The sequence below is a fragment of the Kogia breviceps genome, chromosome 11 (assembly GCF_026419965.1).
Source record: "Kogia breviceps isolate mKogBre1 chromosome 11, mKogBre1 haplotype 1, whole genome shotgun sequence".
NCBI classification, from domain to species: Eukaryota; Metazoa; Chordata; class Mammalia; order Artiodactyla; family Physeteridae; genus Kogia; species Kogia breviceps.
Window position 1 is genome coordinate 43,163,192 of NC_081320.1, and position 14,415 is coordinate 43,177,606.

The 14,415-nt window shown below is 38.3% G+C and overlaps 1 pseudogene; it reads right to left on the reverse strand.

The window, feature by feature from the left end:
• Positions 1 to 7,790: 7,790 nt before the first annotated feature.
• On the reverse strand, positions 7,791 to 9,020 carry LOC131765719 (ATP synthase F(0) complex subunit C3, mitochondrial pseudogene; annotated as a pseudogene).
• Positions 9,021 to 14,415: the final 5,395 nt, after the last annotated feature.

A 14,415-nucleotide genomic window follows, 5' to 3' on the forward strand; every position in this document is an offset into this window, starting at 1 on the left:
CAAATTTAGCAGAAGGAAAGAAATCATAAAGATCAGAAATAAATGAAAAAGAAATGAAGGAAACAATAGCAAAGATCAATAAAAGTAAAAGCTGGTTCTTTGAGAAGATAAATAAAATTGATAAACCATTAGCCAGACTCATCAAGAAAAAAAGGGAGAAGACTCAAATCAATAGAATTAGAAATGAAAAAGGAGATGTAACAACTGACTCTGCAGAAATACAAAAGATTATTAGAGATTACTACAAGCAACTCTATGCCAATAAAATGGACAACCTGGAAGAAATGGACAAATTCTTAGAAATGCACAACCTGCCAAGACTGAACCAGGAAGAAATAGAAAATATGAACAGACGAATCACAAGCACTGAAATTAAAACTGTGATTCAAAATCTTCCAACAAACAAAAGCCCAGGACCAGATGGCTTCACAGGTGAATTCTATCAAACATTTAGAGAAGAGCTAACACCTATCCTTCTCAAATTCTTCCAAAAGATAGCAGAGGGAGGAACATTCCCAAACTCATTCTATGAGGCCACCATCACCCTGATACCAAAACCAGACAAAGACATCACAAAGAAAGAAAACTATAGGCCAATATCACTGATGAACATAGATGCAAAAATCCTCAACAAAATACTAGCAAACAGAATCCAACAGCACATTAAAAGGATCATACACCATGGTCAAGTGGGGTTTATTCCAGGAATGCAAGGATTCTTCAATATACGCAAAACAATCAACGTGATACACCATATCAACAAACTGAAGGAGAAAAACTATATGATCATCTCAATAGATGCAGAGAAAGCTTTTGACAAAATTCAACACCCATTTATGATAAAAACCCTGCAGAAAGTAGGCATAGAGGGAACTTTCCTCAACATAATAAAGGCCATATATGACAAACCCACAGCCAGCATTGTTCTCAATGGTGAAAAACTGAAACCATTTCCACTAAGATCAGGAACAAGACAAGGTTGCCCACTCTCACCACTCTTATTCAGCATAGTTTTGGAAGTTCTAGCCACAGCAATCAGAGAAAATAAAGAAATAAAAGGAATCCAAATAGGAAAAGAAGAAGTAAAGCTGTCACTGTTTGCAGATGACATGATACTATACATAGAGAATACTAAGGATGCTACCAGAAAACTACTAGAACTAATCAATGAATTTGGTAAAGTAGCAGGATACAAAATTAATGCACAGAAATCTCTGGCATTCTTATACACGAATGATGAAAAATCTGAGAGGTAAATTAAGAAAACACTCCCATTTACCATTGCAACAAAAAGAATAAAATATCTAGGAATAAACCTACCTAAGGAGACAAAAGACTTGTATGCAGTAAACTATAAGACACTGATGAAAGAAATTAAAGATGATACAAATAGGTGGAGAAATATACCATGTTCTTGGATTGGAAGAATCAACATTGTGAAAATGACTCTATTACCCAAAGCAATCTACAGATTCAATGCAATCCCTATCAAATTACCACTGGCATTTTTTACAGAACTAGAACAAAGAATTTCACAATTTGTATGGAAACACAAAAGACCCCGAATAGCCAAAGCAATCTTGAGAACGAAAAATGGAGCTGGAGGAATCAGGCTCCCTGACTTCAGACTATACTACAAGGCCACAGTAATCAAGACAGTATGGTACTGGCACAAAAACAGAAATATAGATCAATGGAACAGGATAGAAAGCCCAGAGATAAACCCACACACATATGGTCACCTTATCTTTGATAAAGGAGGGAAGGAAACACAGTGGAGAAAAGACAGCCTCTTCAATAAGTGGTGCTGGGAAAACTGGACAGCTACCTGTAGAAGTATGAAATTAGAACACTCCCTAATACCATACACAAAAATAAACTCAAAATGGGTTAAAGACCTAAATGTAAGGCCAGACACTATCAAACTCTTAGAGGAAAACATAGGCAGAACACTCTATGACATCAATCACAGCAAGATCCTTTTTGACCCATCTCCTAGAGAAATGGAAATAAAAACAAAAATAAACAAATTGGATCTAATGAAACTTAAAAGCTTTTGCACAGCAAAGGATACCATAAACAAGACCAAAAGACAAGCCTCAGAATGGGAGAAAATATTTGCAAATGAAGCAACTGACAAAGGATTAATATCCAAAATTTATAAGCAACTCAGGCAGCTCAATAACAAAAAAACAAACAACCCAATCCAAAAATGGGCAGAAGAACTAAATAAACATTTCTCCAAAGAAGATATACAGATTGCCAACAAACACATGAAAGAATGCTCAACATCATTAATCATTAGAGAAATGCAAATCAAAACTACAATGAGATATCATCTCACACTGGTCAGATTGGCCATCATCAAAAACTCTAGAAACAATAAATGCTGGAGAGGCTGTGGAGAAAAGGGAACACTCTTGCACTGTTGGTGGGAATGTAAATTGGTGTAGCCACTATGGAGAACAGTATGGAGGTTCCTTAAAAAACTACAAATAGAACTACCATATGACCCAGCAATCCCACTACTGGGCATATACCCTGAGAAAACCATAATTCAAAAAGAGTCATGTACCAAAATGTTCATTGCAGCTCTATTTATGATAGCCAGGACATGGAAGCAACCTAAGTGTCCAACAACAGATGAATGGATAAAGAAGATGTGGCACATATATACAATGGAATATTATTCAGCCATAAAAAGAAATGAAACTGAGTTATTTGTAATGAGGTGGATAGACCTGGAGTCTGTCATACAGAGTGAAGTAAGTCAGAAGGATAAAAACAAATACCGTATGCTAACACATATATATGGAATCTAAAAAAAAAATGTCATGAAGAGATTAGTGGTAGGACAGGAATAAAACACAGACCTACTAGAGCATGGACTTGAGGATATGGGGAGGGGGAAGGGTAAGCTGTGACGATGTGAGAGAGTGGCAGGGACATATACACACTACCAAATGTAAATTAGATAGCTAATGGGAAGCTGCAGCATAGCACAGGGAGTTCACTTCTGTGCTTTGTGACCACCTAGAGGGGTGGGATAGGGAGGGTGGGAGGGAGGGTGACACAAGAGGGAAGAGTTATGGGAACATATGTATATGTATAACTGATTCACTTTGTTGTAAAGGAGAAACTAACACACTATTGTAAAACAGTTATACTCAAATAAAGATGTTAAAAAAAATAAAATAAAATAAATTTGCCAAGCTAAAAAGAAAAAAAGTATATTTCTGTTTTGCGCCATTAGGTTTTAGGGTAATTTTTTATGTAGCTGTACATAACTAATGCATTTGTTATCTGAAGATTAGGGTCGCAATTCATTAAAAATACAAATCAAAAGCATGATATATCAATCAGTGAACAAAGACCTGAGATTCAGAAACAATAAAATTTTGACTTGAACTCTAATTTACGCGATAATAATAGTTTCCACAAGCATAAAATGAGAATAATCCTTTACCTTCAGGATTTTCATCTTATGAATTCCTTACCTCTATACATTCTGTGTAGAGTCTACATACCAGCTACAAAAGCAATTCCAGAAAAAGATCCACTTCAAGAGTGGAAGCATGAAGAGTTCTATATACATACTCCCCAGTGAACCAAACATAATGGTGAAAATTATTTTTAAAAAACAATAATTTAAGGCTTCCCTGGTGGCGCAGTGGTCGAGAGTCCGCCTGCCGATGCAAGGGACACGGGTTTGTGCCCCCGTCTGGGAAGATCCCGCATGCTGCGGAGCAGCTGGGCCCGTGAGCCATGGCCACTGAGCCTGCATGTCCGGAGCTTGTGCTCCACAACGGGAGATGCCACAACAGTAAGAGGCCCGCGTACCGAATAAAAAAACAGAACAAAACAAACAAACAAACAAACAAAACAATCATTTAAAGTGTCTGTAAATTGTCCTAAGTTTAGATGGCAAATGAAAAATATTTATTTAAGAAAATCTACTAAATCTTGATAAGAAGTGAGAGTTTGTGGCAGTTTACCCATGGCCCACTCACTTGCCACTCCCACCAATCTCAGTGTGATGGAAGCTCTACACCAGTTGCTACTGATAAGATGATGGGGCTCCCTCTTCCCCTAACTCCCAAGGGATATGGCATCCCCCACCCATCAAGAAGGATGGGCCACCAACATTTCTGTTCCTTCCCAGCTCTGTGCTATAGAGGCTAAATTTCAGGCAAGTGCAGCACAGAGGTTTAGGGCTCCCTTCTTAAGCCCAGACCACACTCATAAATTGGAGGTTCAATCTGAGATGAAGCAGGCCAAAAATACTGTGGCCCTAATTGCCCTTGTCCCAATCTTTTGGTAGGACAGAGATTTTACTCCAGGAGAGGCAAGCCAAGAAGACCAGAGGCTACTGCCCCCACCCAAAGTCCTGTTCATAAGAAGAGCTGTCATTCCAAAAGAAGTGGGCCACTGTCCCTAACACCTGCTATGGAGCAGTGGCTGAGATTTTGCCTAGGGAGGAAGGCAGTCATAACAACAGAGAGCTCTTAAGCTCTCCTCAAAGGAAATGACTTTATTTAAAACAGTGTAGGGAAGTTCAAACCTACACTGGCAATCTCAGAAATAATGGAAAAATTGGGTAAGAAATTAAGAGGAAGATTGATAGTTTCATGATATCAGCAAGCTAAACTGGTAGATCAGCAAGTTTAACAGAAAGAACCAGGGAAAGAAAAAGTTAAAATAGCCTCCTGGGGACAGAAGACATGTCAGAGACTAGTCTCAAAAAGTACACCAGCCAAGGAGCCCAAACTGAATTGGACCAGATTATAAAGAAATTTATGTCTGAAACAATAGAGAAATCAGCCTAAAAGCTGGATGTGATACCAACAGAGGCAGACAGCTTAACAGAGAGATCAGGGAAAGAGACAGTCAAAGAGAGCACTGCTAAAACACTGTCATCCCAGAGCAACTTGTGCAAATTGAAGGCTATAATCTCTAAGGAGCAAGTACAGAGTCTGCACAGTGCAGGGGCAACAGACTTCACTAAAATAATTAAGTCACTAAACAAATAAATAAATAAACAACAACAAACAAGTCCCGGGGAGAGGGATAATCAGTATCAGATTTGCTACAATATATTATCTTAAGTGTCCAGTTTTCAACAACAAAAAATTACAAGACATACAAAGAAACAGGATGTGTGACTGACTCATACATAGGAAAATAGATAGGCAACAGAAACTGGCTGTGAGAGGGCCCAGATATTGGATTTAACAGACAAAGATTTCATAATAACCATTATAAACATATTGAAAGAGCTAAAGAAAACCATGCTAGAAGAAGTAGACAAAGGTATGACAACATTGCAACAAATAGAGAATGTCAATAAAGGGAGAGAAGTAATTTTTAAAAAGGACTACATGAACATTGTGGAGGTAAAAAAGTACAATAACTAAAATGACAAGTTCACTAGAGGGGCTTAACAATAGGCTTGAACTAACAAAAGAAAGAATCAGATCTCTTGAAGATAGACCAATGGTAATTATGCAACCCAAAGAACAGAGGGAAAAAAAGAATGAAGAAAAGTTAACAGAGTCTCAGAGAAATGTTGGATACCAGTAAGTGCACCAACATATGCATAATGTAAATACCAGAGGAAGAGGAAAGAGGAGACAGAGAAAAGAGCAGGAAAAAGAAATTGAAGACATAATGTCCAAGTGCTTTCCAAATTTGATGAAAAACATTATTCTACACGTACATTAAGCTTGACCAAGTCATGTAAACACAAATATATCCACACACAAACATATCATAGTAAAAATGTTGAAAGACAAAGACAAAAAGAATTTTGAAAGCAGCAGTACAAAAACAACTCATTGTATACTGATTTCTCATCAGAAACAATGGGGGCCAAAAGGCACTGGAATGACATATTCAAAGTATTAAAGGAAAAAAACTGTCAATCAAGAATCTCCTATCCAGCAAATCTATCTTTCAAAAATGAAAGTGAAATAAAGACATTCCAAACAAACAAAAACTGAGAATTTGTTGCAAGAAGACCTATCTTACAAGAAATGCGAAAGGAAGTTATTAAGGTGGAAAACAAGAGACTGCAGACAGTAATTCAAATCCTTATGGGGCTTCCCTGGTGGCACAGTGGTTGAGAGTCCGCCTGCCGATGCAGGGGACATGGGTTCGTGCTCCGGTCCGGGAAGATCCCACATGCCGCGGAGCGGCTGGGCCCATGAGCCATGGCGGCTGAGCCTGCGTGTCCGGAGCCTGTGCTCCACAACGGGAGAGGCCACAACAGTGAGAGGCCTGCATACTGCAAAAAAAAAAAAAAAAAAAAAAAAAAAAAATCCTTATGAAAAAGCAAAGATACCAGTAAAGGTAATTATGAAAGACAATATAAATGCCTATTTATTCTTCTTTCTTCTCTTAAGTGATTTAAAAATCAACTTTTAAGACAACAGCTATATAATTGTTTTCTTGGCCTACAACACATAGAAATGTAATCTATTTGACAATAATAGAAGGAAGTGAATGGAAGCAAATTTGTATTTCAGTAAGGTAATGACACTAGGTGGTAACTTGAAAACACAGGAACAAATGAGGAGAACCAAAAATGGTAAATAAGAAGATTACTATAACAAACTCTATAAATATACACTTGCTGTCCTTTCTTCTCTCAGCTTCCCTAAAAGACATAAAATTATATAAAGTAATACTTATAACAATATATTTTGGGGTTTGTAACATATGTAATGTTATTTTAAAAGCACCAAAAGGGGGAAGAGGCACTAGAGCTACACAAGAGTAATGCTTTTAAATATCACTACAAATAAGTCAGTATAAATCTGAATGGATTCTGAAAAGTTAGAATGTACATGGTAAACCCTAGAGCAACAACTAAGAAAATAATTCAAATATATTTATATAATGAAAAAAATTATTAAAAGAATTAAGATATTACAGTAGGAAAACATCCATATAATACAAAGGGAAAGCAATAAAGGAGGGAAATAGTTATGAGACTAACAGAAAATAAAAACAGCAGACATAAATCCAATCACATAATAACATTTTATGTGAATGGATTAAAGAATCCAGTCAAAAGGCAGAGATCATCAAAATAGATAAAAACATATCTCCAAATATATTTTGTCTATGGGACACACACTTTACACTCAAAGATACAAATAGGTTGAAAGTAAAAGGATGGAAAAACATATATCAAGCAAATAGCAATAATAAAAAGCTGAAGTGGCTATATTAATATTAGATAAAATAGACTTTCTACCAATTCAGTGTTGATTATATTTTAAAACTCTGCTTGTTTACAGCTCCACCCTCCTTATGTTGCTACTGTCACCAACTATATCTTTATACAATGTGTGCCCATTAATATAGATTTATTGTTATTGCTTTACACCATATATTTGCTTCTTAAATTATACAGGAAGAAAGGTTACAAACCAAACTTGCAATAATGTTGACTTTTACATTCACGTATGTAGATACTTCTACTACTTTTCTTTATTTCTTCATATAGCGTTAAGTTACTGTCTAGTGTTCTTTCATTTCACCCTGAAGGACTTCCATTAGCATTTCTTATGGGGCAGGTCTACTAATAACTAATTCCCTCGGTTTTTGTTTATCTGGGAATATCTTCATTTCTCCTTCGTTTGTTTTTTTTAACCTTTAATAAAATAACTTTGGAAATAACGTACATTTCCATGACACCAACACTATAGTTTTCAGAGTCACAGTAAGATACACAGCATTCCATCTGTAATTAATACAAATGACAACATTTTAAGCAGTAGTTTCTGTTACAAGGCAAACAAAATCAAGAAAGCAACCACCAAACAAAAGAGAACCAATGCTTCAGAGAAAGCAAATCCAAGAATAGCATATGAGAACAGTTATTGTTTCATGAAGGGTTTCTGACATAGCCAATGATAAGGTCACTAAGGACTGTTCCAATACCAGCACCAGACCAATATTCCTACTGTTGCAGCACCTGCATCGATAAATTTGGCTGCAGTATCAATGTCTCTGCTGATTGCACTGGTTGGAAACTCCCACTGGATTAGTTGAGACACCATTCTGGGCCCCATTAAATACCGTGGAGCTCTCTCCAGTCAAAGAGAATATCAATGATGCAGAAATTCCTCTGGATACAATCCTGGATCCAGCTTGGATCAGAGTTGGGGTGCAGACAAGCTTGGCATAGGTGAACTATATCTTTGGGGTGACATAGTTGGAGGACTTGGGTGACAGGTGACATGGGCTCCTCTCCCACTTTCCCTCTTCCTGGGGGTGGCAGCAGTGGCAGTTGAAGGAATGAGGCTCTCTTTCATTTTTCAAGGATAGTTTTACCAGATATAGAATTCTCGGTTGACAATTTTTTCTTTTAGCACTTTAAGTCATCCCATTGCCTGCTAGCCAACATCGTTTCTGAAGAGAAACTGGTTGCCAGTGTTGCCGAGGCTTCCTTGTACAAGATAGGTCCTTTCTCTCATTCTGCTTTCAAGATTCTTCCTTTGTCTTTCCTAACTATTTGGCTGTATTGTGTCTTCATGTGGATCTCTTTGAATTTATCCTGTTTGGAGTTCATTAAACTTTTTGGATATGTAATTTCATGTCTTTCACCAGATCTGGGAAGTCTTTGTATATTATTTCTTCAAAACGTCTTTCTGCCCTATTTTCTCTCTCCTCTCTCTCTAGGACTCCTATAATACATTGGTACATGTGATGATGTACCACACACTTCTTAGGCTTTGTTCTATTTTTAAATTTTTATTTTTAATTTCCTGCCCCTCAGACTGGAAAATCTCATTTAACTATTTTAAAGTGTGTTGATCAAATTAGCTATTGGGCACTTTGTTTTAATTTCCTCCTTAATCACCCATTAGTGAGGGTGGGACACCCATTCTAGGATTAAGGGCATGCCTGAACACATGACAACCAAAACAGGACAAGTGAGATTGAAAGCAGTTTGTTACACATATACTTACAGCCTGGGGGAGAAGGACATCACACACCACACAGCACCCCATGGGAGTTGTACTCAAGAACTCCCATGTGGGAGGTAGGCTTTGTAATTTCAAGAAGGTGGGTTGATACCTGGTTCCTGCAGTAAGTTGTGATTGTCTTGTTTGAATACTTTCACAGACTTGCAAGAAAAGGAAACCTGTTACTCAGGGATAAGCAGGAACTGTGCCTGGTCCCTATAAGAAGAAAGGTTGTTTGGTTATGGGTATGGAGTTTCTTTTTGGAGTGATGAAAATGTTTCTAATATTGATTGTGGTTATGGCTGTATAGCTCTATGAATATACTGAAAAACAGTGAATACTTTCAATGGATGAATTTTATGGTATATTAATTATATCACAATAAAGCTTTTATATTAAAGGTTCCTTTCATAACTAATGAGAGTTTATCTTAAGGCTACACAGAAAAGAAAAAAAAGTATAAGTTTTCAGCTCAGCTTCCGGAAGTCCAGTTTTCAAGGAACAATGGGCTATATGACCTTTTCATCATTCATGATCCGACAGCAGCTCTGCTGACTTCTCTCTTCATTCCCTCTAAAACAGGCAATTGTTGTCCCCTACTTTAATAAGTCTACCACACAGGTGACTCAGTATTTCTAGATTTCTCCTTCACTTCTAATCTTGGCTTTTGCCTCTCTTCTTTTTGAGAGTCTCAGATTCAATTTTTTCAGATATTCTTGCCCCCTTTTCTGCAGAGTTCTCATGCTAGTCCACTCATAAGTCACTGGTCTGGCTAATGTAATATACCTTTTAGCTAAGGCAATTACCCGTGATTTAAGTAGGTGTGGCAAGGGCAGTAGGTAATATGATACATTGCTGGTGGGAATGCAAAACGATATAGCCACTCTAGGAAATGGTTTACTCCTTTCTTGTAATGCTAAATGCATTTACTCTATAACCCAGTAATCCCACTCCTGAGTATCTACCCTAGAGAAATAAAATCTTATGTTCACACAAAAACTGTACACAAATGTTCACAGCAGATTTATTTGTAATGGTCCCAAACTGGAAACAACCTAAATGTCCTTCAAAGGGTGAATGGATAAAGAAATTGTGGTACATCTGTACAGTTAACACTACTCAGCAATAAAAAGGAACAAATTACATGCAGCAACTTGAAAGAATCTCAAAACATTATGCTGGGTGAAAGAATCCAGCCTTAAGAGGTTACATACTATATAATTTCATTTATTTGACATCCTCAACACCACAAAAGTATAGTTATTGAGAGTAGATCATTAGTTGTCAGAAGTTATGGGTCGAGGGAAATTATGACTACAAAGGGTTAGCACAAGGGAGGTTTTTGGAATGATGAAACCGTTCTTTATTCTGATTATGGTGGTAGTTACATAAATCTACACGTGTTAAAATGCAAAAAAAAAGAAAAAAAAAAGAGTACACCAAAAGAAAAAAATCAATTTTTCTATATAGTAAATCAAAATACTAAAAACTAATGGGCTTAGAATATTGTTATGGACTGAATGTTTATGCTTTCCTCCCACCAAAATTTTGTAAATTTAAATTCTAATCCCAAATGTGATGGTATCAGGAGGTGGGGCTTTTGAGAGGTAATTAGGTCATGAGCATGGAGCCCTCATGAATGGGATTAGTGTCCGTAGAAAAGAGACCCCAGAGAGCTCTATAGCTCTTTTTCTGCCATGTGAAGATACAACAAGAAGATACGACCTAGAAGATGGTTCTCACTAGACCCGACTATGCTGGCACCCTGATCTTGGACTTCCAGACTCCAGACTCCAGAACTGTGAGAAATAAATTTTTGTTGTTTATAAGCCACTCATTCTATGATATTCTGCCAAAGCCCAAACTAAGACAGGTATTAACAAGCAAGATATGGAAGAAATGCAAATAGCCAACAAAGAAAAGATGTTCAGGTGTATTAAGAGTCAAAGGAATGCAAATTAAAACAGCAACAAGATATTGTACATTTTTCAGACTGGCAAAAATGAGAAAGACTGATAGTGTCTATAGAGGTGATGAGCATGTGGGGAACTAAGCAACCTCACATGCTGGTGAATATGTAAACTGGTAGAGCCATTTTTAGAGGGCATTCTAATGGCATCTTTAAAAATATGCATATAGCCTTTAAACCAGGGAGTATAATTCATTTAAGCAATTCCAGTACTTACCATGGTACCTGGTATATAAGGAAGCATTAAGAATGTGAAAATTGAGATTATCAGGTAAGATTTCCTGGAGAAGTTGAAAGTTTGAGCTGAACCTTCAAGAATGGCTAGGGTTTGAATCAGTGGAGAGAAAATGAAGGATATTCTAGGAGAAAGAAAAGACGAGTCACAGTGGCTCAAAGAGGCAGGATAAATATGGTAAATTGGCATCAGCCAGGCTTCAGTGAAAAAGAAAAGTAGGAAGTTAGAGACTATGAAATGGAAATTTCCTCACACATGAGGTCCATCTCCTACTTTAGGACCCAAATAGATTCCACCTCCCCTAAGAAATCCCCCCATACCCAGAATTATTTGCTAGCTCCATTGCACTTCCATAGCCCCTGAGGGAAACCTCTATATCACTGGATCTCAAACTTTATCCTGTATCAGAATCACCTGGTGGGTTTATTAAACACAGATTGCTGAGTTTCTGATTCAGTAGGTCTGGGGACCACAATTTGAGAGTCACTGCTCTAGCCAAATTGACCTCCTTTGAATTGCTAAAATACCATTATAATCAGCAGCTGTTATTTTTGCCTTCCCAGCATTCATCCTGCCTTCTTCCAGTAACCAAACCCTTTTCCAGAAGGGAACTACTTCTAAAGAGTTTAGGTGTGGCTGATCTGTCTCCCCTGACCATAGTAGACACATGACCAGTCAGAATATTCCATTCCCATCGTCACAGTAGTTGATTCAGGAATGAGGACATAGCCAATCAGAATCTTCTCTGGGATTTTTCTGCCAGACTTATCAGAGAAGATGCTCTCTTTCTGCCAAGGTTACCAAGCTGATAACATGTGAGTCTTGAGCTTCTGGTGGACCTCATGACTACCAAATGGAGAAAACCTATTAGAGAGAAAAGGAGGACGTAGATGACATCACCTGAGCCCTTATATCCAGGCATGCCCAAACCCAGTCTATTCCATAGCCCTGTCAGTTCCTTGTGTAAATAAATTCCCATTTTCTTTAAGCCAGTTTGAGTTGGGTATTTGTCACTTGCAAACCAGAGTCCTAACTAATATATAAATTGATATGGAAAAGGGGAGGGGTGGCAATGATAGACCTTACAGTATGGAATGCCATGAGGATTCCTCTATCCCTGGCTGGGAAGTAACAAGTCTTATTCTGTGGTTACAAAGGAGCTCGTTAAAACTGCTGTAACTTGGAACACTAACTTTGTGCCTATCAAACCTAAAGCTTTAGAGGATTTTAGAAAATTTTAGATGTGAACATGTGACTTAGGTTGTTCCAATCAGACTAAGGGAAAATATTTATTTCATTTTAGTTGAAAGACCCTCCCTGCCTCTATTCCAAGAAATCACCAAGGAAGTCTCTGGTGCTCTCCACAGTTACTGGCAGCTTCTCTGACACCACAAGAAGCCAGTCTTAGGATGAAGCCTCTACTGTAGGATGAAGCCTCTACTGATAATAGCAGGTGAAGAGAGGAATAAACCTGGGTCTATAATGACATAAATGAACCATTGCTGATGTTTAGCAGTTTGAAGCCCACCCTACTGCTGAACTTTTGGCTACATAAGACAATAAATTTGTTTGAATTGTTTTTTTCTGTATCTCAAAGTCAAAACCAGAATATTCTAAGTCATAAAGTTGGCTACTTCTAGCATATAATTCTTGCAGGAAAGAAAAAGCTTCAGTCAAACTGGTCCATCTGAAACCAGATAGGAAATACGATAGATAGCCTTGCAAAGAGGTACCTTTATTGCCTAGACAGAAATCCCCAAATGGTGTGAGTCAGATATAATAACCTTAATAGGGTGCAAAAGCCAAAACTTCTACTGCATGCTAAAGTAAAGAAGGAGACACAATGGGAGATCTGATCAGGATCCAGGAAGAGCCAAAGAACCAGGACAGCTGAAGGGCCAAGGTCCTTCCTGCCTCCTCCAGCCCACCCCAAATGGCTCTAGGTGGGACAAAGGTAAATACCACATAGGTGAGCCAGTCTCTGGGATGCAGACTGGGGACAAGTGGAAGATAAGGTGTGCCTCACCACCTCAAAGCTGCCTGAAGACAGAGGCCAAGACTGAAATAGTCAAATTGATTGAAGGAGCTTAACAGAGAAAGAGGCCTATTCCTAAGGAACAGAAATGAGCTTTCCCATTCAATATCGATAGGGATGCAGTCTTTCTAGAAGGCAATTTAGCTTAACGAAAACCTTTTTAAAAAAAATATTGCGGCCACACCTCGTGTCTTGAGAGATTTTAGTTCCCCAACCAGGGATGGAACCCGGGCCCCCAAAGTAAAAGCACCGAGTTCTAACCACTGGACAACCAGGGAATTTCCCCAAAAAAACCTTTTAAAAAAATATATCCACCCCTTGGACCTAGAGTCTGTCATACAGAGTGAAGTAAGTCAGAAAGAGAAAAACAAATACCATATGCTAACACATATATATGGAACCAAAAAAAAAAAAAAAAGGTTCTGAAGAACCTAGGGGCAGGACAGGAATAAAGACGAAGATTTAGAGAATAGACTTGAGGAAACGGGGAGGGGGAAGGGTAAGCTGGGACGAAGTGAGATAGTAGCATGGACATATATACACTACCAAATGTAAAACAGATAGCTAGTGGGAAGCAGCTGCATAACATAGTGAGATCAGCTCGGTACTTTGTGACCACCTAGAGGGGTGGGATAGGGAGGGTAGGAGGGAGACGCAAGAGAGAGGAGATATGGGGATATATGTATATGTATAACTGATTCACTTTGTTATAAAGCAGAAACTAACACACCATTGTAAAGCAATTATACCCCAATAAAAAATTTTTAAAAAATGTATCCACCCTGGATATAGCAATTTTATATATAGGAATTGCTCCTAAAGAAATGAAGACTTGGGCTTCCCTGGTGGCGCATTGGTTGAGAGTCCGCCTGCCAATGCAGGGGACATGGGTTCGTGCCCCGGTCTAGGAAGATCCCACATGACGCGGAGCGGCTGGGTCCGTGAGCCATGGCCGCTGAGCCTGCGCGGCTGGAGCCTGTGCTCCGCAACGGGAGAGGCCCCAACAGTGAGAGGCCCGCGTACTGCAAAAAAAAAAAAAAAAAAAAGAAGACTTATAAATAACAAATGCTGGAGAGGGTGTGGAGTAAAGGGAAAGGGAACCCTCCTACCCCGTTGGTGGGAATGTAAATTGGTGTAGCCACTATGGAGAACAGTATGGAGGTTCCTTAAAAAACTGAAAATAGAGCTGCCATATGATCCA